The sequence below is a fragment of the Capra hircus genome, chromosome 5, assembly GCF_001704415.2.
Source record: "Capra hircus breed San Clemente chromosome 5, ASM170441v1, whole genome shotgun sequence".
Taxonomy (NCBI): Eukaryota; Metazoa; Chordata; class Mammalia; order Artiodactyla; family Bovidae; genus Capra; species Capra hircus.
This window is the reverse complement of record NC_030812.1, coordinates 91048412-91074364: the sequence shown is the minus strand read 5'-3', so window position 1 is coordinate 91074364 and position 25953 is coordinate 91048412.

Sequence of the window (25953 nt, the reverse complement as noted above, 5' to 3'; positions counted from 1 at the left end):
GCAATTTCCACTCAAATACAAATACACAAATATGAAATTTGTATGCTATGTCGCGATAACAGGTACAATAGGAAGAGAGAACCAGTGGGAAATTGGATCCAAAGCGGGGGGGGGGGGATGATTTATAAATTTAAAAAAAAGCAAAATGCACACTACTCACAGGGCTTCCCTGGTGTCTCAGGCTATATAGGGTCTGCCTGCAACTCAGGAGACCCAGGTTCAATCCTTGGGTCAGGAAGATACCCTGGAGAAGGGAATGGCAGCCCACTTCAGTATTCTTGCCTGGAGAATTCCATCAACAGAGGAGCCTGGCAGGCTACATAGGGTTACAAAGAGTTGGACACAACTGAGCAACTTTCACTTCAGAATACTCAGAAGTACTCACAAACATATGATTTGTAAAAATGTTGTCTACTCGTGTTTTCCTACTTTTCAAAAACTACTAAAGAAAATATTATTATATTCCATATGTCTGTTTTTAAATCTAAAAACAATATGCATGTATCTATTTGTTTTTTAAAATTATATTTTAGTTTTAATTGGAAGATAATTAGTTTACAATATTATGATGGTTTCTACTGTACATCAACACAAATCAGCCAAAGGTATACATATGTCTCCTCCCTCTTAAACCTCTCTCCCATCTTCCTCCCCATCCCACCCTCTAGATTACTGCAGAGTATGGGCCTTGGTTCTCTTTGTCACAGAGCAAATTCCCACTGGCTGTCTGCATAGGGTAATGTATGTGTCTCAATGCTACTCTTTCAAATCATCTCACCTTCTCTCTCCCACAGTGTGCAAAATTCTATTCTCTATGTCTGTATCTCCATAGTTGCCCAATAGATAGGTTCATAAGTACCATCTTTCTATACACATGTATTTATTTATTTTAAGCATCCATGACGGGTGCCAGTTGCCATGGGAAATAGATGGAGAAACAGTGGAGACAGTGTCAGACTTTATATTTTGGGGCTCCAAAATCACGGCAGATGGTGATGGCACCCATGAAATTAAAAGACGCTTACTCCTTGGAAGGAAAGTTATGACCAGTCTAGGTAGCATATTCAAAAGCAGAGACATTACTTTGCAAACAAAGGTCCATCTAGTTAAGGCTATGGTTTTTCCAGTGCTCATATATGGATGTGAGAGTTGGACTGTGAAGAAAGCTGAGTGTCGAAGAATTGATGCTTTTGAACTGTGGCGTTGGAGAAGACTCTTGAGACTCCCTTGGACTGCAAGGAGATCCAACCAGTCCATTCTGAAGGAAATCAGTCCTGGGTGTACATTGGAAGGACTGATGCTGAAGATGAAACTCCAGTACTTTGGCCACCTCATGCGAAGAGGTAACTCACTGGAAAAGACCCTGATGCTGGGAGGGATTGAGGGCAGGAGGATAAGGGATGACAGAGAATGAGATGGCTGGATGGCATCACCAACTCAATGGACATGAGTTTGAGTGAACTCCAGGAGTTGGTGATGGACATGGAGGCATGGTGTGCTGCGATTCATGGGGTCGCAAAGAGTCGGACATGACTGAGCGACTGAACCGAACTGTCTTGAGTAGGATTACTCAAATGATAACATAATGACTCAGAAAAAAATTGCCCAAATTAAAATAATATCTATGCGTAAACATCTTTGGCTTCATGGATTTATGAAAGACAAATAATGTTGTTCCTTTGTAACTATTTTTTCTTTTGTTACTTTGTGATTTTATATGTTGTTTCTGTAATTGTCTTAAAAAGTTTTACATCAAAATCACCTGGAAAATGGGATGCTGTTGTAAATGCAGATTTTTGGCTCTCTTCTTGAAACTACTGATTCTTAATTTAGGATGATAAGACTAGAAAAATATATCTCAAAGAAACATCCCAAATGTATTTGAAATTTGAAGAATATGTGCCTTGGAAATTGTTCTCAATGGCTCAAACAGGTTAACTCAAGTTGGATTAAGTTTGCTAAGTATAAAAAAAGATAAAACAACAAAAAGATCAAGCAGAATTTCAAAAGAAAAATTGAGGAAGGAAGGAATTACATATATTTTGGAATCTTGCTGTTTAATACTTAGAATAATTTATGTTCCAAAAGACAAAATGTTTGTCCTGCTGAACCAAAAATGTTTTAGGCACTTAATGACATTTAAAAAATAAAAGTGAATTTTCACTATAAGCAAAGGTCATTTTCTATTTTTCTCAAATGAATCATACAAAGTTTATTAGAGATTTAGAAGAGAATTTTAACCCAAATTTAAAAATATAATTTCTTTACGTGTGATTTTTTTAAGCATGCTAAAGGAAAAGTTATTTTGAATGAAAGAGATACTGCAAAGGAAGGGAAATTATAAGTGTGCCTTTAGACAGCTTCTGGCCTTACAGTGTTCTGCAAACTGTATTGAAATGAATGGAAGCAATTATAAAAGGAAGCTGCTGACCTTTCTGAAAAGGCTGCCAATCCATAATACCTCCTGCAATGCTCGTCCCCTTTATTCGTGCTTAACAAACCTTGTCACCCTTGTCGCAGTGCCTCAGAACCCCTTGTTAACTTTTCCCCTTTTGTTGTCTTTAGGGTATCTGCAGCACGCCTGTCTGCTGAAATACCTCTCAATTGCCAATTAAAGGAAGTTTAAGAATGACTATCTAGGGATGAATTAACCTAGCAAGTTAACCTGGGGGAAGAATGTGTTAGGGATACAAACGCTCATCATCACAGCCTTCTATATTTATCTACTCATCTGACTTACTTAGGAGAGGGTATTGGTTATATATTTGCACGATGATCAGAAAGCGTCTCCCTCTAGTTTTTCAAGGGTGTACACAATTTGAAAACAAACACCAGAATCTTCTAAATCTTTTTCTTTTCCCTGTATGTTCACTTTCTCTCAAGTAAAATAAAATGCTCATATTTAAGCACTGCTTTACAGAAACACTTAACAGGTACCTGTAGGTGTATAAAGCAATTCCTCTAGGAGGATCTTATCTATAATATCTCCTTGCTTTATAATGCCGACTTAACATATAAGCCCCTGGATCATCCCTGTTTGGATTAGCAATTATTTGAATGATTATTTAGCAGAATTCTCCAGAATCAAGTAGTTCTGGCCTTCAGATAAGAAGGGGAAAAAATCCCAATTTTTAAATTATCTGATATTTTAACATCTAAGCAAATTTTGATTAAAAAAAAAATCTTGTGACTAGTGTTTCGGCTTTTTTGCACTCATATTAATTAGTTTTCTTGAAAGAACAGTTTAACAATGAATCCTTAGCATCTATAATTGAATGACTTTTTAACCTGCTTGCAGTAAGAAAGTACGAGAAACAAAATGGAACATTTTAAATATGCAGTACTGATATTTAAATACATGTAAGTATCATGGATTGCTGCTAATATTGTTGACAACATGTATAACCTTATTTATGTCTACAAAGGTTTGGGGCAAGGAAGAGAAATAGCATATAACAAGCTTAACTATTATATGATAAATCATTTTCACATATCTAATTTAACACTTCAGTAACTCTATGATGTCATTAATATGTCTCAGATATATTAATGATATCATGCATATATATGAAGTTAGTTCCCTAAAGCCCTTTGGCTAGTAAAAGCAGCAGAGGGATTCAAATTTGAATAATTTTCAAGTTCACATAGAATTCTCCCTGAATCCAGAGTCACAGTTCACACTTTACTATACTACTTGTAAATAAATCCATTATAAGATCAATATGTAACAAATATCAAGTAAAATGGAGAAGGAAATGACAACCCACTCCAGTATTCTTGCCTGGGTAATCCCATGGACAGAGAAGCCTGGCTGGCTACAGTCCTTGGGGTCACAAGAGTCAGATATGAGTTAGCAACAGAGCGGTGGCAGATTAAGTGAAATAAAACAACTACAACAATAACAACACAAAATCAGATACCACTGGTTATGTTATTTCTAACTAGGTAACTCAAAGGAGGCTATGAAAATTTCATTAGTAAAAAAAAATATTTTTTCTACATGTTTTATCAATAACATCTCCAAAAGGTTTTGTCCTTAGGGTTCACTGAATTCCTCATCGGATTGGAAAGATTGTACTATCTAAGTGAGAAGCAGCACATATGTCAGAAATGAACTGAATGTATACTGCCGTCAGTTCAGAATTCCCCATTCTAAAGATGGTGTCACTGAAACACAATGCAAGTTAATCAAGTTACACAGGAATTAAGGCAAACATACTACATTACATGCCTCCACACTTTTTATATGAATGGATGTATTAGGTTGAATTATTTTTGTTTCTTCATATAACACTTGCCAGTATATTTATATAAGAATTATCATTTCCCCCTTTACTATGTTTTCTGTAAAAACTAAATAAATCTCCAAAAAACAAGAAAACAAAAACCAAGCAAACAAATAAAAACCAGAGTCATATTACAGATTAGCAGTTATAATAAATCTTGGTCATTTTAGAAACCTATAACTCTGCTCTTCTGCCATATTTCCAAATCCTGGCTGCCTAATTTATATCCGACATACTGTAAGATGACTGAATTACTAGGAAAAAGCGAAGTCCCTGAGTTATGTCTGACTCTCTGCGACCCCACTGACTGTGGCCTACCAGGCTCCTCTGTCCATGGGATTTTCCCGGCAATAGTACTGGAGTGGATTGCCATTTCCTTCTCCAGTGGATCTTCCCGATCCAGGGATCAAACCGGGGTTTCCCGCATTGTAGGCAGATGCCTTACCGTCCGAGCCACCAGGGGGTACTCGGGACTTACTAGGAAATTGTCAGTAGTAAAGCACATCTTCCTTACACTAAGTGCCTTTTTTTTTTTTTTAAGTCCTTTTAACAGTGCTAAGACTTGCAGATACATCAGAAGTAGTTGGGTGCTAGTTTGACTATGCAAGACTACCCTGGTACTTTGATTTTAAAGGAAAAATGGATGACTTTTTTCTCTTTCTCACAATATAACATCCCATGTGGCATTAATGGTTAAGAACCCGCCTGCCATGCAGGAGACACCAGAGACACGGGTTTGATTCTTGGGTCAGGAAGGTCCCCTGGGGGAGGGCATACCAACTCACTCCAGTATTCTTGCCTGGAGAAACCAGTGGACAGAGGAACCTGACAGTCTACAGTCCATGGGGTCGCAGTGAGTCAGACATGATTGAAGCGACTTAGCCTTCATGCATACAACTTTCCTTCCAGCCTTCTGCATCAACATTTCAGGATGATACCTCTCTAAACCCAGCCAGCATGCTTGGAATTTATACTGCAAATGTTTTAATTAATTTGTTTTCATAATAAAATTTTCCAGAGTGGTTTTTCTTTCATTGTGTTATATCCAGTGTCAAGATTATTCATAAAGGAGAAAAAGTATTAACACCTTAGACATTATTCTATTGATTTTTAAATATATTTTAAAAGATGGTTTTATTTAACTTGAAGTAAGATCATTATATACTAAAAGTGCTAGTTAATTGACTAATAAGAATGCAGTCATTTTGAAAAGTGCCTGATTTGGGTCAGGTGGAATACAGGAAAAAAATATACATATAAAGTTCTGATTTTCCAGTTTTTGTTGTTGTTGTTGTTCTGTGAGCCCTAAGTGTTGCAAACATGCAGAGCATTAAGGGAGAGCCCGCTTTAACTTTTTATAAAGCAAACCATATTCCCCCCCGCCTTTTTTTTCCTTAGTTAGAAACTCCATTCCCATTTTGGAAAAGAAAGGACTCTCAAAACTACTTCACCTTACATGGAACAGAGGAGCAAGTACCTCATTTTGTCCTATATTATTTCTTATGGGGTTCCTTAGAAATTGTAGAAGGAAATATTGAAGATGAGAATCACAAGTAAACAAGATTGAGAAGAGTAAGAGGCAGTCAGTCCCAATGCTCAACAGCAGAGAGGTGTCTTTTCGCTTTTTCCCACCTTTCACATGCTTTATGGACCCTGGTAGTCAGAAGAAAACTGAGCTCATATTACATCATTTTGCTTTTCCAGTTTTGTAATAGCATTTTAGAGGAAAAGATATTCTTGAGCTAAGTTTTCCTCAATTTCACTCAAATTGTTCAGCATGATTCTCAACAATCTGACTTTATATAATGAAAGGAATCTGGTATAAGTTTATTATTGAGGCTCCTAGTGGTACTTTACTAGATTTCATATTTACGGTCTAGGTCATCATTTCTTTTCCCACATCTTGTGCTTTGATCTCATCCTCAGGCTAGACAAGTGCCTTACGAAGAGGAAAAAGAAGTTGGTTTACATACTACAGTAATTAAGAACTAAAAAGATGCTTTCCCAGCTGTTGCTTTTGAAGTCAAGTTTAGTTAGTGGCAAGGTGCCAATTTCCAATTAAAAATAAGATTTTTATTTAAACAGTGTAATGTGTTATATATGTCAATATTTTTAACATTCTCTTTTTTTACGTTTCTTTTCCAATAACAAGGGTTCAAATCACCCATTATTAAAGGCTGAGTCCTTTGACAATGACGTAGCATTGTGTGTATGTTCAGCTTTTGTTTGTTCATCATTTGTTAAGCTGAAATAAATACCTTTCCCCTGTTTTCCTAAATACTTCAAGGAAATCTTAGCCAAGATATTTTTCTGTTTTTGCTTCATCTCCAAAAAATTATTTTAAATACATGAACACATGCATATGCATATACATGATATGTTTAAGTTTTAAAATTGAAGTTAGGGAAATAGGTACTAGTGTTAATTCAATGCAGCTTGATAGTAATTTAATATTTCTCTGTTCCTACTTTTCCTTGTAATAGTAAAGATGTGTTTACCTAGTGTGGGCATATAAGTACTTCTCTTATCTACCATAAAATGGTAATGAAGGAAGCCCAAGGATGACTTATTGGCCCAGTGAGAATTTGGTCTTGACTTTGGCTCATAGAGAAACTACGTTACTAGGAAAATGTGCAAGTATCTGAACATCATGTTCAAGGAAAGAGTAAATACAATGGATGCTTTCTCCCAGGTGGCACTAGTGGTAAAGAATCTGCCTGCCAATGCCAGAGACCCAAAAGACATGGGTTCCATCCCTGGGTCAGGAAGATCCCCTGGAGAAGGGTCTGGCAACCCATTCCAGTATTCTTGCCTGGAAAATTCCATGGGCTGAGGAGCCTGGTGGACTACAGTCCATAGGGTTGGAAAGAGTTGGACATGACTGAGCACGCACACACTCATATCTGAACACCATGCCTAAGCAAAGAGTAAATACAATCGACGTTTTCTCTTTCCTTCTATAAAAACATTTTTTAAAGGATGATGGGCTCGAATCTTTATTTTTAATAAATTTTTATTTAAAAAATTTTTATTATATACTTATTTATTTTTGGCTGGGCTGGGTCTTCCTTGCTGTGCAACAGGCTTTCTCTAGATGCAATGAGTGGAGGCTACTTTAATTACAGCTCACTGGTTCAACAGTGCACTGGCTCCAATAATTGTGGCTATGTATGTCCCAAGAGCAGGTGGAATCTTCACAAATCGGGGATGAAACCTGTGTCTGCTGCATTGCAAGGCAGATTCTTAACTACTGGACCACCAGGGAAGCCCCTAAACTTTTTATTTATTTTCTTTCTTTTTTTAAAAATTTATTTTATTTTACTTTACAATACTGTATTGGTTTTGCCATACATTGACATGAATCCACCACAGGTGTACATGAATTCCCAGTCCTGAACCCCCCTCCCACCTTCCTCCCCATATCATTCCTCTGAGTCATCCCAGTGCACCAGCCCCAAGCATCCTGTATCCTGTATTGAACCTAGACTGGCAATTCATTTCTTACATGATAGTATACATGTTTCAATGCCATTCTCCCAAATCATCTCACCCTCTCCCTCTCCCACAGGGTCCAAAAGTCTGTTCTATACATCTGTGTCTCTTTTGCTGTTTCACATACAGGGTTATCACTACCATCTTTCTAAACTCTCTATATATATGTGTTAGTATACTCTATTGGTGTTTTTCTTTCTGGTTTACTTCACTCTGTATAATTGGCTCCAGTTTCATCCACCTCATTAGAACTGATTCAAATGTATTCTTTTTAATGGCTGAGTAATACTCCATTGTGTATATGTACCACAGGTTTCTTATCCATTCATCCACTGATGGACATCTAGGTTGCCTTTTTAAAATGAATCTTTACACGGTTTTCTCTTTAAGAAAATAAAGAAAATATTTTCATCTCTTTACTTTTTTCATCCCTCTTCCCCTGAATTTGGCTTCCTCTGGGCCAGTGATGGTCAATGCTACTGACACTCTACTGATCCAACCTCAGGTTCTCATTTTCAGATAATTAACTTGGAATAGCCGTAGCCCTTAGCAGCTATGGCTTATGACTTGGAGATAGCTAAAAGACTGGGCAGAACTTTATTCTGCTGCCAACTTGGTGTGTGTAGTCATGTGTATACACACATGTGTGAAATCAGAACAACAATACATTTTCCCCCTCCTCAGATTGGTTTGTCTGACAAGTTATAATTGGAAAGATGGAAATTTGAATTTCAGTTTCAAGTAGGAAGTTAGGAAGTGGCTTGATATCTTAGTATAAGTCTTAAGGGAAAACTATCTAACATTGTTAGCTATTATGTTTTAAGTTAGAAAAGGATGAGGATGAAATAGTTGGATGGCATCATGGACTCAATAGACATGAGTTTGAGCAAACTCTGGGAGATAGTGAAGGACAAGAAGTCTGGCAAGCTGTACTCCATAGTGTTGCAAAGAGTTGGACACAACTAAGCAACTGAACAACAACAAATAATAAAAGATGTCTTCAAAAAAGAAGAGTTTTGTTCTCTGGTGTTGCTTTAAATAGATTAGATAATCTGAATTTATCCACAAGGGAATTTATCTGCATTCTTCCAAGCCAGATTATCTAAAAGACATTAAACTCTCGATGTTCTAAAAGATTTTAGGAGTGAGGGAGTAAAGTTAAAATAGTAGATTAGGGGAGCAGATCACTAAAAATATTCTTTTTTTTGTCATACTGATGGAGCAAAAATTTAACTGTTTAAATTTAACTCTCAGTTTATTTTTTGTCTACAGCCACTCAATTGGTTACAGATAGAGAAAAAAGTAAACCAGTCTTGCTTATTTCATTTAATATTCATTACTCTTAAAATTTTGTCAGCAATTAGTGTTAATTGGCATTTCTATAATATTATTCTTCATTTGGGCTTCCCAGGTGGGTCTAGTGGTAAAGAATCTGCTTGTCAATGCAAGAGACACAAGAGACATGGGTTCAATCCTTGGGTTGGGAAGATCCCCTTGAGAAGGAAATGGTAACTCCATCTAGTATTCTTGCTTGGAGAATCCCATGAACAAAGGAGCCTAGTGGGCTATAGTCTACAGGGTCACAAGGAGTTGGACATGGCTGAAGTGAAGCAAGCAAGCAGGCATGCTTCATTTGTCCAACTGATAGTCAGAAATGACTTCTGTAAATTTCCTTTTCTTTTCTCAAAGCTTCAGCAGTTTCTCCTCCTTGTTCACTTGCCCTAACAATCTTGCATTCCAGGTCACTCAGAAACTAGAAGCCATCAGCTGTCAGAAAAGAATTTCTACGAGTTTCTACCATCTCAGGTACCCAATGCACTTTGTATCCCTGCCCTCATATTTGACTTCCATCAGTTTGGATGAACTATTCATGCTCCAGTCTAAGGACAATCCCTCCACTGGAGTTCTAGATCCATCTCTTTTACCTATCCAAGGACATTTCTCTAGGTATTCTGCCTTCATTTTTTGAATCATTAGTGTTTTATTGCCTACTTCCTCATCCCCATTGGCACACCAATGGGCTATAGTTTCTCCCATTACAAGAAACAAGAAAAGGATTAAATACCCACTCCTTTCTTTCCTGTTTTTTCTTTCTAAACATTAATAGCAAAGCTCCTTGAATAAGTAGCCTAAACTCTGATTCCTCTCTTCCAATATACTGATGAACAAATTTCAGTAAGACTTTCCTCCCAACCTAAATTGCTCTTGTCCAGGGAAGTTAAAAGCTAACTTCTCAGCAGCATGTAATCAAACTGATACCCTTCATTTCTTGGCAATGCTGCCTCTTCAGGTATTTAAGACACCACCTCAGTCTTCTGGGTTACTTCCTTCCCTTTTTAACATTCTAATCCTTATCAGTCTCCTGCTTATCTTCAGGATCTCTTATACTGACGTGCCTCTGGGCTTAATCTTTCCACATGTTCTCTCTACACTCACATACTCCATGATCTTTTTGATCCTGTCATGTTGAATTCCGATTATGTGCTGAAAATGCCTACATTTAGATCTTCAGCCTGAATCATTTTCCTGGATGACCTTTGGATCTAAAAATATTAAGGCCATCTTATAGTCATTGTCATTGGAAGGACTGATACTGAAGCTGAGGCTTCAATCCTTTGGCCACCTGATGAGAACAGCCAACTCATTGGAAAAGGCCGTGATACTGGGAAAGAACGAAGGCAGAAGGAGAAGAGGCCAGCAGAGGATGAGATGAAAGGATGGCATCACTGATTTAATGGACATAACTTGGGCAAACTCTGGGAGAAAATGAGGGACAGGAAGGCCTGGCATGCTGTAGTCCATGGGGTTACAAAAAGTTGGACATGACCTAGCGACTGAACAACAGCAACAACAACATAGCCATTGTCATTAACCATATGATAATCAGTAGAATATCTACAAGATATCAAAAATCTCCCCTCCCTCCAGTCCAAAGCACATTACTCTGCTTTCTGACAATCTTTCTCATTTCAATAACTAGGAATCCCATTCTTTTAGTTGCTTAGGCTAAATATCTTGGCAGAAGCTTGACTTCTTTCTTTCTCTTACATCTAACCCATCAGAAAGTTCTCCAGTTCTATCTTCAAATATTAAGAATCCCATCAGTTTTCATTATCTCTACTCTATCAACCCAGTCCAAACCTCCATCATTTATCTTCCCGGATCATTTCATGAGCTTTTTAACTGGTATCTCTGCCTCTTCCATCTCTCTTTGTTTCAGGAAAGGGAACCTCTTCCAGGGCTCAAAAGCAGGCTCTTGTCTAACACTAAGGAATGAATTGTCCCAGGAGACACACATGCCTACAAAGCAAGAGACTTTATTACAAAGAGGTACCCAGATGGAGAGTAGGAGGCTAAGGGAACCCAGGAGGACTGCTCTGACATGTGGCTTGAAGTCTCAGGTTTTATGGTGATGGGATTAATTTCTGGATTGACTCTGGCCAATTATTCTGACTCAGGGTCCTTCCTGGTGGCACATGCATTGGTCAGCTAAGAGGGATTCCATTGAGGATGATTCTGGGAAGTGGTAGGACACACAATATCTCCTTTTGACCTTTCCTGAATTCTTCCAGTTGATGGTGGCTTGTTAGTTCTATGTTCCTTACTAGGATCTCCTGTTGTAAAATAACTAATGCAAGTATTTATCATGGTATAATATGCCTGACCAGGATGGGTGGTTTCCCACCTAACACCTTTAACACTTTGTTCTAAACTTAGAAGGTGGTGTGTGCTGTGCTGTGCTTAGTTACTCAGTCATGTCTGACCCTTTGAAACCCCATGGACTGTAGCGCGCCAGGCTCCTCTGTCCATGGAGATTCACCAGGCAAGAATACTGGAGTGGGTTGCCATGCCCTCCTCCAGGGGATCTTCCCAAAACAGGGGTTGAACCCAAGTCTCTCACATTGCAGGTGGATTCTTTACCATCTGAGCCACCAGGAAAGCCCTAGAAAGCAACTTTTTTTTTTTTTTTAGTTAAATCATTGCTTTTTTGTTTTTACCAAAATCATCCAGTCATTTTCCACCTCTCTCAGAGTGAAAACCAGAAAACCAGAGTTCTCCCAGGGTTTTCCAAGCTATGTCCAATTTGGCAGTTTTTTGACTTCATCACCTAATGTCTTCCTTTTATAGCTCACTTTAAACACCTATTCTTACCCCTTTGCTGGTTTTCTGATAGTTCAGCCATGATTTCCTCTCAGGGATTTCTCACCTGCTGTTTCCTCACTCTTTCAGGCCCCTCCTTCCTATTGAGGTGTTTGGCTCCTGGCCAGAAAACTTGTATGTGCTTTTTCAGGCCTGACCATAGCAATTACAAAGGCTTTTTCTGGCAGGTGTCATGGGGAAACACTGCCCTTCCCATACCAGAGTTTGCACATGGCTAGTGCGTTAGTCTCTAAAGGAAATTGTATTAGAGTATACAAAGACTATAATATATACATGTACAAAAGGATTCTGGCCCCTCTGGTCAGCCATGATATTATTCAGATTTGTGGTCTTAACACAGCCACCTTCATCCTTAGGTCTCTTTGAGATCCTCAAATCATTACCCTTAAGTGCCTCTGCTGACAACTCCTTATGGGGAAAAAAGGAACCTTGAAAACATTTTTTCCAATTGTGAATTAATAATTGTCCTTTACACTCCTAGCCCTTCCATCCCTATTCCAACCCTCAAGTTCATAAAAATGAAGGAGACTTTGGTGGGAGGTGGCAGAAGAACTCCTTCAAGACTGAGAGAATTTCTATGTGTATAGTGTGCCAGTCTTTCCCATTCTGTTGTTTTCCTCTATTTCTTTGCCTTGATCACTTAAGAAGGCTTTCTTATCTCTTCTTGCTATTCTTTGGAACTCTGCATTCAGATGCTTATATCTTTCTTATTCTCCTTGGCTTTTCACTTTTCTTCTTTTCACAGCTATTTGTAAGGCTTCCCCAGACAGCCATTTTGCTTTTTTGCATTTCTTTTCCATGGGGATGGTCTTGATCCCTGTTTCCTGTACAATGTCACAAACCTCATTCCATAGTTCATCAGGCACTCTATCTATCAGCTCTAGGCCCTTAAAGAAGAGGTGGCAAGAATACACAGAAGAACTGTACAAAAAAAGACCTTCACGACCCGGATAATCACGATGGCATGATCACTCATCTAGAGCCAGACATCCTGTAATGTGAAGTCAAGTGGATCTTAGAAAGCTACACTAAGAAAAAAGCTAGTGGAGGTGGTGAAATTCTAGTAGAGCTATTTCAAATCCTGAAAGATGATGCTGAGAAAGCGCTGCACTCAATATGCCAACAAATTTGGAAAACTCAGCAGTGGCCACAGGACTGGAAAAGTCAGTTTTCATTCCAGTCCCAAAGAAAGGCAATGCCAAAGAATGCTCAAACTACCACACAATTATACTCATCTCACATGCTAGTAAAGTCATGCTCAAAATTCTCCAAGCCAGGCTTCAGCAATACGTGAACCATGAACTTCCTGATGTTCAAGCTGGTTTTAGAAAAGGCAGAGGAGCCAGAGATCAAATTGCCAACATCCTTTGGATCATGGAAAAAGCAAGAGAGTTCCAGAAAAAACATCTATTTCTGCTTTGACTATGCCAAAGCCTTTGACTGTGTGGATCACAAGAAACTGTAGAAAATTCTGTAAGAGATGGGAATGCCAGACCACCTGACCTTCCTCTTGAGAAATCTGTATGCAGGCCAGGAAGCAACAGTTAGAACTGGACATGGAACAACAGACTGGTTCCAAATAGGAAAAGGAGTAAGTCAAGGCTGTATATTGTCATCCTATGGTTTCAAATAGGAAAAGGAGTACGTCAAGGCTGTATATTGTCACCCTGCTTATTTAACTTCTATACAGAGTACATCATGAGAAACGCTGGACTGGAAGAAACACAAGCTGGAGTCAAGATTGCTGGGAGAAATATCAATAACCTCAGATATGCAGATGAGACCACCCTTATGGCAGAAATTGAAGAGGAGCTAAAAAGCCTCTTGATGAAAGTGAAAGAGGAGAGTGAAAAAGTTGGCTTAAAGCTCAGCATTCAGAAAATGAAGATCATGGCATCTGGTCCCATCACTTCATGGCAAATAGATGGGGAAACAGTGGAAACAGTGTCATACTTTATTTTGGGGGGCTCCAAAATCATTGCAGATGGTGACTGTAGCCATGAAATTAAAAGACGCTTACTCCTTGGAAGAAAAGTTATGAGCAACCTAAACAGCATATTCAGAAGCAGAGACATTACCTTGCCGACTAAGGTCTGTCTAGTCAAGGCTATGTTTTTTCCAGTGGTCATGTATGGATGTGAGAGTTGGACTGTGAAGAAGGCTGAGTGCCGAAGAATTGATGCTTTTGAACTGTGGTGTTGGAGAAGACTCTTGAGAGTCCCTTGGACTGCAAGGAGATCCAACCAGTCCATTCTGAAGGAGATCAGCCCTGGGATTTCTTTGGAAGGAATGATGCTAAAGCTGCAACTCCAGTACTTTGGCCACCTCATGCGAAGAATTGACTCATTGGAAAAGACTTTGATGCTGGGAGGGATTGGGGGTAGGAGAAGAAGGGGACGACAGAGGATGAGATGGCTGGATGGCATCACGGACTCTATGGACGCAAGTCTGAGTGAACTCCGGGAGTTGGTGATGGACAGGGAGGCCTGGCGTGCTTTGATTCATGGGGTCACAAAGAGTCGGACATGACTGAATGACTGAACTGAACTGAGTGTGCCAGTCCATGGGGGAAAATGAAATGAGGAGAGAAGGATCTTTCTCTGATTTTAACCTCTTTCTTATACTATTGCAATAAATGCTTAAAATATTGATTTTTACTTTTTTTTAGGCTTGTTGCTAATTCAGTTATTTTGCATGCATGCTGAGACACTGAGTGTTGTGTCTAACTCTTTGCAACCTCATGGACTGTAGGCCATCAGGCTCTACATATGATTCTCCAGGCAAACATGCTGGAAGGGATTGCCATTTCCTCCTCCAGAGGATCTTTCCTACTCAGGGACTGAACCTGCATCTCCTGCAGCAATACCTAACAAATTGGTTCTATCCAACTCAGCTGAGGTTCTAATACCTCTTACCTAAATGGCTCAAGTTCAAATGTCTTTCTAATATAGTTTTGCTGACTAATTAATTTAAAATTATTTCCTCACAGAACTTCCAGTATTTCCTCCTGCCCTGTTTTTCTTCCTTAGCACCTATCTTGATAATGACTATATATATTTTGTCCTTATTTTTTATTGTGAGTTTTCTGTCACTTAAGTACAATATACCCAACATTACAAACCTTTGAGCTGTGAATTTTCAAAGATGTGGATATGCTTTCCATCACCATCACACATGATGCAGCTTGTCCCCCATTTATTGCTGATGACTCTTCAACTCTAAAATCTTCCACCTTCTGTCCCTCCTCCAGCCACTAACTCTTCTTGCCTGTTCACTCGATGCCAGCCCCTGTATGCCAGCTATTGTACTGTACTACTGGACTTTTCCGGGTACTGTAGTGAGTACTGTACAGTACATGGTAAGATTAAAAATGTTTTCTTTATTTTTGTTTTTAATATATTGTTTGCGTGAAAAGTATTATAAAACTATTACAGTAAAGTACTATATAGCCGATTGTGTTAGTTGGGTACCTAGGCTAACTTTATTGAACTTATGAACAGTTTGGACTTGGAACTCATTTAAATGTAGGGAAATTATTGTATAAAGTTTATGAGATCAGCAGTTTCAGATTTGCACATGTGTTTCATCAATTTCTAGAATAGTACCTGGTTTTTATGAAGTATACAACAAAAATTTGTTGAATGAATTATTCAGAAGGGGCAGGAGAAAAATGCAGGCTGCAGAGGTAAAATGATGCTTCATTCTTTGCCTACCAATGGTTGGAAAATTCTGACTTCGGTTACCCTTTCCCCACCCCTAAGTCCACTGAGGGTCTCCTAACTATACTTGCTGCTGCTGCTGCTAAGTCACTTCAGTCGTGTCCAACTCTGTGTGACCCCATAGATGGCAGCCCACCAGGATCCCCTGTCCCTGGGATTCTCCAGGCAAGAACACTAGAGTGGGTTGCCATTTCCTTCTCCAATGCATGAAAGTGAAAAGTGAAAGTGAAGTCGCTCAGTCGTGTCTGACCCTCAGTGACCCCATGGACTGCAGCCTTCCAGGCTCCTCCATCCATAGGATTTTCCAGGCAAGAGTACTGGAGTGGATTGCAATTGCCTTCTCCTGTAACTGCATAGTGATACACCAATTCAACTTACTGCTATGGGGGAAAAGCACCATTTAATGAGACATGAAGACAAAGCACAAACCCGACTAAGGGGACACATGCTGTGGACCACAGCACGGCCATGACCAGAGCACGTGGGGGGACGGGGGAGGGGAGATGGATGGGTAAACTACAGCCTCGGGGGCGGGGGTAGGGGGTGGGGTTCTGGATTGATGATGACTAAGCAGATAACAAGATGAGACAGGATATCAAAACCAATGATGAAAGCAGACACATGGTCAGAGAACTCCAAGCAAGGAAAACATACATAACTGTTCTTTTACAAATATTGGAAAGAAATCAAGCATGAAACCACAGAGAAATCGTCAAAGAATTTTAAATAACTAATTAGCCAATGATGCAAATTATAAAAACAGTGTGTCAAAAGACCACAAAATGGACTAGTTACTTCACAGGCCGCAGAAGTTGTATGAGAGGCAGTTTAATGTTGCAAGGCCTTAAGTTGATGAGTTGAGATCAACTCAGAATATTAGGTTTGATTTAGGGCAATTGTCCTATCACAAAATTACAGTGTTGCATTTTGAGAATGGGGGATATTAATATATATATATATATATATATTTAATCAATAATCCAACTGGCAGCAGATGAAAATTTCTTAAATAATTTAAAAACAGTTTCAATAGCTTTTGAATCCTTATACACATTTACAAGTTATAATAAAAATACCTATTGACACCAGAATTTAAGATAAATACAATCATAAATCCATATCTTTCAAAATGTTTGTGTTCTTTGGACATTTCCCTGTAAATACATTTATTTCATTTAATTTTCCATACTACATAACTCTTTCATTCAAGAATTTTTAACAACTTCCAAACTGTACTTTTGAAAAAAATGATTATAGTACTCTGGTTTGAGAAATCATTTTTCTTTGGCTATTTATAGAGTATGGTGACTTCTATATCTGTTCAAATTATAAGACTATTCATATTCTCTCTAGGTTAGAAACAGTACCACTTTATTTTTGTGGCAAGTACTATCTACATTATTCATACTAGAAATTAATTTAGTCAACCATTCATTTAAAATTATTTTTTTTTAGTATTTGTTAATTTCTGGATGGTTTCTTAGGTACCAGTGGTGAACAATACAGAACCCAAAGGGAGGGAATAAGCAAATAGCTAACAATTTGAGATACTGTGATTTTTAAAACATGTAACAATAGATAATAGGAACATCGGGCATTATGAAGAAAGTAAAATTATTTGATTCCTAGAGTTAACATAGTGTAGAAAGGAAGATAAATATGTAATATCTAAATGAATGTGTGTGAAAGTCAGTCAGTCATGTCCAACTCTTTGCAACCTCTTGGACTGTAGCCCACCAGGTTTCTCTGTGCACGGAATTCTCCAGGCAGGAATACTGGAGTGGGTACCCATTCCTTTCTCCAGGGGATCATCCCAACCCAGAGATAGAACCTGGGTATCTTGCATTGCAGGCAGATTCTTTACCATCTGAGACCCCAAGAAAGTCCAGTATCTAAATATGAGTGTTTACATAGAGTGTTTGTATAGAGAGACAGACAGTCAGAGATAGAATGAGAGACTGTAGAAAGATGTTCAGAAGGTATGTGGTATTTCCATGGGCCTATGTGAGAAGGCAGTGGCACCCTACTCCAGTACTCTTGCCTGGAAAATCCCATGGACAGAGGAGCCTGGTGGGCTGCAGTCCACGGGGTTGCTAAGAGTCGGAGACGACTGAACGACTTTACTTTGACTTTTCACTTTCATGGATTGGAGAAGGAAATGGCAACCCACTCCAGTATTCTTGCCTGGAGAATCCCAGGGACGGCGGAGCCTGGTGGGCTGCCATCTATGGAGTCGCACAGAGTCGCACACGACTGAAGCGACTTAGTAGTAGTAGTAGTAGTAATGTGAGAAAGAGGAGAGACTCATACGAAATAATAAGATGTAGGAATATTTCATTGGAGAAGGAAATGGCAACCCACTCCAGTGTTCTTGCCTGGAGAATCCCAGGGACGGCGGAGCCTGGTGGGCTGCCGTCTATGGGGTCACACAAATTTGGACACGACTGAAGTGACTTAGCAGGAATATTTTGCTTAGAGAAAGGTATGCCAGAAAGAAGATTTAAAAAAAAAAAAGGAATATGTGAAGCCCATGGAGGTGGTAGACGAGCACAGGGCATAGCTTATTCCGGAAAAAATAGTTTATTGTGACTGAAAATTGGGACCAGCAGACAGAAGAGTAGGAGTTGAAGTAGATATTACCTAGAAGGAGATAAAGTAGGAGAAAAGGGCAAATCATGTAGGGTCTCACATTTTGTAGAAGAATTTGGGCTTCAGTTCAGTTCAGTTCAGTCACTCAGTCGTGTCTGACTCTTTGCGACCCCATGAATGGCAGCACGCCAGGCCTCCATGTCCATCACAAACTCCAGGAGTTCACTCAGATTCACGTCCATTGAGTCGGTGATGCCATCCAGCCATCTCATCCTCAGTCGTCCCCTTCTCCTCCTGCCCCCAACCCCTCCCAGCATCAAAATCTTTCCCAATGAGTCAACTCTTCTCATGAGGTGGCCAAAGTACTGGAATTTCAGCTTTAGCGTCATTCCTTCCAAAGAAATCCCAGGGTTTAGTTAATTACTAACGTACTGTGTGTATATGTATGTATTCTAAAGGTAGTAGGAAATCATTAGAGTTTTTATCAAGGAAGTGGTATTCCTTATTCTACACTGCCATCTCTGCAAAGAAATACGGGAGAGAAAAGTGATGCAGACAAATGAATAAATTAGTATTTTTGTACAAAAGAATTTTGTATCTTCAAGAGTTGATTGTTTCAGTCCAAAGTGAAACTCAGGGTACCATTCAGCGTTTTAAAAGTTGTGATGTGTGGTGCCAATCTTGGCAAGGTAAAGTGAAAATGCATAGTATAAGCAAGTGAAAGTGACTCAGGTAACAACAGGAAAATAACTGGACACTTTAGAGCTACAGTCTTTTTTTTTTTTAATGCATTGAAATAAAGTAACATGCTAAATCTTTGATCTAGGTCCATGAACACCCTCCAAATATTTTAACATTTCTTATATCTATCTACGGAAGACACTTACAGTCTCAATGTTATGCTCTGCTCAGTTTCAGTATAGTGTAGTATTAAAGGACCTTGTACTGAGGGTCTGCAGTTACAAATTATGGCAGAATGAGTCTAGAAAATGTCAGACCATATATTCTTCTCTGGGCATTGTCTCTGCACTCTTTAGAGTTTGCACCATCCATACTCAGAACTACATATTTCATCATGCTAAGAAATTCTTAAGTTGAAATTTACAGATAATTGTGTATGACTCCCCCTCCCAGTCATTTGTATGTTAAAACAACCAAAGACTATCTCGAAAGTGAGTTTGCTTTGTCATTTGCTCTTTGAATTCGACCTTTAAAATACGTGAATACACTGTTTATGCATTTCATTTTCCATCCTCAAAAACCATTCTGTGAAATAATCAATTCAATAATTATTTTCTTGTGGCAATAAAGCTGAATAAACATGTAGCATATCTGCTAATTGTAAGCAAGATTTTCTTTCTTTCTTTTTTTTTTCTTTTTTTAGTCCTATATCTATCCATGGGAAGAGATATATCCAGTTTAGGGTAGGGGAGTGACTCAGGTTAATTTCATGCAGATCATTTCCTCCTTTTTTCCGTATATTTCAGTCCTAAATTAATACACTAGGTGCTCTGCAGCCAGCGTGGTTGCACATTGATCTTGGCCAGCTTGTTTACAGTGTTTTGGCAAGTTGCTGATGTACTTCTCCCCGGGGATAGAGCAGGGGTTAATTGCTGTTAAACTCTCAGTGCCAAGTAATGGTTCAGCCTCTCTGCTACATTAAAGATGACACTAATAAGGAAAGAGTGCAGTGGATTGCTCTATGTTGAAAATTGGACTTGTGGTGACAGAAACTTGGAGCAGAGCTGATGTAATAGGAAGACCATAATGTAATTATAACTGCTGAACATGTGTCATACCAAGTTAAATGATACATTAATGAATCAAAACAGGTGATGAAGTGTTGCTCTTTCAGCAGATAGAGGTGCTTTCAAGGTTAAATTGCTATTAATTTAATAATCTGTAATATGGATATTCTTCAAATCACAGATGAAATCAACCTTAATGCTTTCATATAACATTGCTTCTTGAGTTTCAAAGAGATAAGATAAAAGAAACAAAGCAAAAGTGAGCAGAGTTCAATGCAACTCATTCTGTGTTTAATTTTGTAAGAAAGGGTTTTACATTGTAAGGTGAGTGGTTGCCCAGGGCCTTCTTCTTGTCCCGGTAGACTACTAGATCATTTTAATCCACATCTAGCCAGCTAGTAATTCACCAGGGAACATAGACCTGTAGAAGCAAACTATGTCTTTTCAAACAGACATTTCTATATTATTGATGCATGATACTTTAATGTGGCTTAAGTTCACAAAATACGTAAAATAATGTCCCTGAAATCCTCTTATCTACTTTGGCGCATTTTCTTTTTTTTCTGTATTTTTCTAAGTATCTGTAAAATTTCAAAACACATTTCCTCATTAGTTTTAAAATTAGCTTTAAAATTCATAAACAATAGTAGATTACTTACTATTCATTATTTTTAAATATTTTACTTTAATTATCTTTTGGTAATACCACTCTCATTTCTAATGTCTTCAAAGCTTTCAGGAGACTGATATTTTTACTTGTTCTTAGCATTTAGGGGCTCAAATATAGATTTATTCTGAAAAATAAATAAAGTTGCTTTCTTTTTTAAAGAATCTAGAAATTCAGCATATTATTCTATTGAACTCCATTTTGCAAATAAATTTATTAACAGAATGCATTTGGAAACTTTGACCGAACTTATGTATATTTCCACTATGTAATGTACAATTTGGGCTTCCCATGTGGGGCTAGTAACAAAGAATATACCTGCCAATGCAGGAAACACTGGAGACATGGTTTCTATCCCTGGGTTGGGAAACCCTGGAGGAGGGCATGGCAATCCACTCCAGTACTTGTGCCTGGAGAATCCCATGGACATAGGAGTCTGGCAGACTATAGTCCAAAGAGTCATAAAGAGTCAAACATGACTGAAGCGACTTAGCACACACACAATGTACAATTTAATTTTCCCATATATTATCTTCTTTCAATGACAAATAGTTATTGTTATTTGGTGTTATTTTACCAATGATTGAATACAACTGCAAAGGTATATAGATGGTTGATTCTTTCAAACAAAGAAACATTAGCTTAAGAGACTAGAAAATAAATGAGTGATTTTAAAAATAAAAATAAATAATCATGTCATACCTGCCTTTTAAAAGATATTAACTATAAAATTTATTCCTATACTAGAGTTTCAATGTTAATTAAATATTTATGCATATTCTCAAGAAAATTAAACAGATTTCAATTTTGAAGGATAGCAGAATATGCCAGCCCAAAATACAGTTTGCCTTCTGTATTCATGGCTCTGCATAAGCAGATTCATCCAAATGCAAATGAAAAATACTTGGGAAAAAATTCCAGAAACTTCTGAAAAGCAAAACTTGAATTTTCCATGACCCAGTAACTATTTACATACCATTTACATTGTATTTGCAAATATTTACATAGCAATTATAGTGCATTAATTATCATAAGTAATCTAGAGATGATTTAAAGTATAAAGGAGAATGTGTATAGGTTAAATGCAAACACTACCCCATCCTATATAAGAGACTTGAGAATTCATGACTTTGGTGTCTGCTAGGGGTCCTGGAACCAGTTCACTGTTGATACAGAGGGATGACTCTATATCACTTTGGTCTATTGATTACTATGAGCTGTATGCATTTGAAAAATAACAAGTGTTGGGGTGAGGTGGAAAGTTTTCTCTAAACTTTATCTGCTTAAAGACAGCTCCTCCAAAAAGAAATTCAACTGTCATAAGCCCAGGGAGTTTCACTAACCAGGGGAGGCTGACCCATTACAGTAGAGAAAACTAGAAGTTAACACCACACCCAGATAAATTTTGTCACAAACTATCACATGTCCCATCTGTTCTTCTAAGGGCCCATTTATCTTCCCTAGAATTCACTTACTCTCTCTTAAGAGATTTACATCCTCCCTCTTTTTCCCCTGTTTCGATAGTATTTAAGCCTGAACTCTAAGACACCTTGGATGAATTACTCATCTTTCCTTGGGTGTCTCGAAAGTATACATGAAGCATGCATATTAATAAAATTCTGTTTGGTTTTCTCTTGTTCCTCTTTTATTACAGAGGTCTCAGTTAAGACCTCTGAAAGATAAAGGTAAAATTATTTTTTCTGCCTTATAATATGATCAGTTTTATTATCTTTGTTGGTATTATTAACAATAAATGCATTTACTTGCAACAAAGATTACTAAGAAAATATAGTTTGATTTTTGTTTGTATTTTAATCATTTTCCTACAAAACTAACCAGTTTATAATGGTCATGGAAACATGGAACTTTAAAAGCAAGCAAACAAACAAACAAACAAAAAACGAGTTTGTTTCTTTGTTTGTTTTTTCCAGTAAGCAATACATATTATTTGCTCTGGGAAGAGAGAATCTTTCCCAAAGACAGGAAAGGATAAAAATAGAGAGGGACCAGTTAGAGAGAGAGTGTGGAGATAGCATTGGGCATCCAGAATAATTTTATTATATATCCTGAACTGGAAGCAAAGTTTGTCTAGTGTCATTAAACAGAGTTTGGAGTGATCCTGGTACCCATGAGTGTGAGAGGATAAGCCTGAAGCTGAGGGCCCCTCTTTTCAACAGATAGTCAGTGGTGAAAAAGTCTCACTACAAGGGAAGAAGAGTTGCTTTCTAGAAAGCAGATAAAGGTCAATAATGTCAAACAATACAGAGTGAAAACAATATATTAAATAAACATGACCATCGACTTTAGCCACAAGAAATTTATTAGTGTCTGGTGAGAGGGGAATTGTGACAGAAGTTTCTTGATAGTCAGTGGATGAAAGCATGGGAGATGAAAAATATGTGAGCATGTTTATACTATTCAGAGGGCTTCCCAGGTGACTCAGTGGGTAAAGAACCTGCCTGCAACGTAGGAGATGCTAAAGATGTGGGTTCTATCCTTGGTTTGGGAAGATCCCCTGGAGGAGGACATGGCAACCTACTTCAGTATTCTTGCCTGGGAAATCCCCTGGACAGAGGAGCCTGGTGGGCTACAGTTCACAAGGTCACAAAGAACTGGACACGGCTGAAGATACCGAGCATGCACGCCTGCATACTATCTGGAACTATCTTTCATTCACTAGGGAAGGAGGAAAATTCTCACTCATTAGAGAACAATGCTGAGTTAAGAGGGCATTGTAACTTTAAATAAGGAGAAAACTTGAAATTATTCATATGTAGAAGGGAAAGAATCCATTAAAAGGAAGGGACACATTTAGAAGACAGGAGAACGGAGGTAATTAGCAGAGGAAAATTGTCGTGAATAGCAGAGAAGATAATCCCAAGCCATGGTAGAAAGGTTAACTTTCATACATGAAAAAGCCAATTTGTCCATGAAAATGAAAAGGAATAGTGGATGGTGATGGCATGGAGTGAGATGTTCTGCCTATTGACCTTTATTATTTACTCATTTGTTTGGTTTTCTCTGAAGTAGGAGACAAGCACTGCTGCATGGGAGGTTGAAAGATAGGGAACAGAAGGCTGAGGTAACTGGCAAAATAATTGAAATAGCTGCTGGGGTTATGTGAGAAGTACTTAACGGGGAACTTAGACAAAGTTAAGAAGAGCACGCAGGGAGTGACTCTATTGTAGTTTCAGAGGAGGTAAAAAGTCTTTCTCAGAACCAGCTGGTCACATATCACCAAGAAAGTCAATGCAAACTTGATTAGCTTCACCTGTTTCATTTTTTAAAACTCAATTTCACATTTTCTCCTATTTATTTAGTATTTAGTCTGGAAAAGATGCTTCTTTGCTGTTTATGCCTTTCAGGAACAGTGGGTGAGGCTAAACATGAAGATCAGAGAAACTAAAACAAATTAGACTGAGAGTGTTCTTATGCGGCTTATGGTCTATCTGAAGGTAACTGGTAGGTTTATATAAATGGGGCCTTAACTTACAAAGATCGTTCCGAAATAAATTGAGCAGGTATAATAATTCACTGAAAATTGCTCCTGAGTTATTACATGCTATTGCTGACCACAAAGAAAAACAAAAAAATCCCCCAAATCTTCAAGTCAGCAACTTGTGGTTAATGTCCCCTTGCTTTATGCTCCTCTGTTTAGTTTTTTTTTTTTTTTTTTTTTCTGGATGGCTCTCAGAAAGATATTAAAATTTTATGATTTTTTTCCAGATGATTCATGATTTTTGTTTATCAAACGATTTGTTGTTTTTTGATGTTTTTATTTAAATAGGAACAAATGAAAAGATGCTTGAAAAAGAATGTGTGTATATTTTTGATGAGGACAGCAACACAATTGAAAATGAACAGTTCCTATCACTCTTTATTTATATTACACCTTTCCTCAAGTGTTTTGTTTTGATCATTATCTTTATTCAGATCCTATTATCTCTCTTAGTTAATATTTCAAGTTATCTAACTGAGCTTTGATTTTTGGTGATAAGTGTGATGAGAAACATTATATGGAATTTGTTATTAGCCAAGATAATTTTTTTAAAAAAATGTTTGAAACTTTATACTAAAGATTTGCAATGACTTTCTTTGATGAGTGCAGACATGATGATACAGATTCTATTAACAAAGTATTTCATAATTAAGAACATTATAATTTGCTAACAGAGCTCACAACAGCTGCCTGTGGAATAAGACAATATGCTTTTCCTCTCCCCACTGGGCCTAATTCCCTAGTAACCTTATTGAAAATGTGCATGGGCTACAAAACTAAAGATTAACTGTCCAGGGACCTGCTTCCTGGAGCTTACTTGAAGATTAAATCAAATGGCAGGCAATATATATTTGGTAAAATGGCTTTGTTGTAATTTTTTTTCCTACATAGTGGTAAGTGTTATAGAAGAAGATGACACTTTATAGCTGTTTTTCAAAAAAAGTTAAAATATTCCTAAATGTGAAATAGTTTTATTCTCATGCCAAAATCAAAATGAATAATTTATTTCTTCACAACCTAAAGCATCTTCTGCTTTTTGAACACGTAGTAAAGAATCTCTAATTACAAATTATCCATAATTACAAATTGTTCAGCTTCTTAAAAGATGATTATTATTCATTTTCTATTTATTTCATAACAAATGCCACTAAAGGTGTGAAAGATGAGTTTAAAATGCCAACTGAGATTTGCAATATTTTAATTAAATAGAAAGCAGTTCAAATATATATTTAAAAACAAAGCTTTTAGACTACACATTAGTAAATGGATTTCTACTTAACAAATCAGAGAAAGATGGATGAAGATGTTCTGCTTTTAAAAATACTATATTTAGCATGCCTGTGCAGAGACACTGAAGTGTGATTTGTCCTCATAGCAGACATCTGAAGAACAAGTGACATTCTTACACAAAATCCATATTGGTGATGTATTTAATTACAGAGCTGATTGAAATTGACAGCTTTAGTGACCTGAGTTTGCACTTGTGGTGACTGATGTATGCTTCAACTCTGGTTACTTTTAAACCAATTCACATATTGCTCAATACTATAATATCATCCTGTCAAATTGCAAACTACATTTTTACAAGTATGGGGACTGGAGAGAGTGCATGTGTAATTAAAGGGAGAGAGAGATGAATTGTTTAAAAACACCTATGCAACTGTTAAACTGGGACCGCTGTTATTTGAAAGCAGAATGAAAGAAAATTCAATACACTCACTCAGGCATCCATGTTCCTAGAGTCATCTTTACTGCTAGAGAAATGTATTCCTGACTGTAATTCACAGTTAAG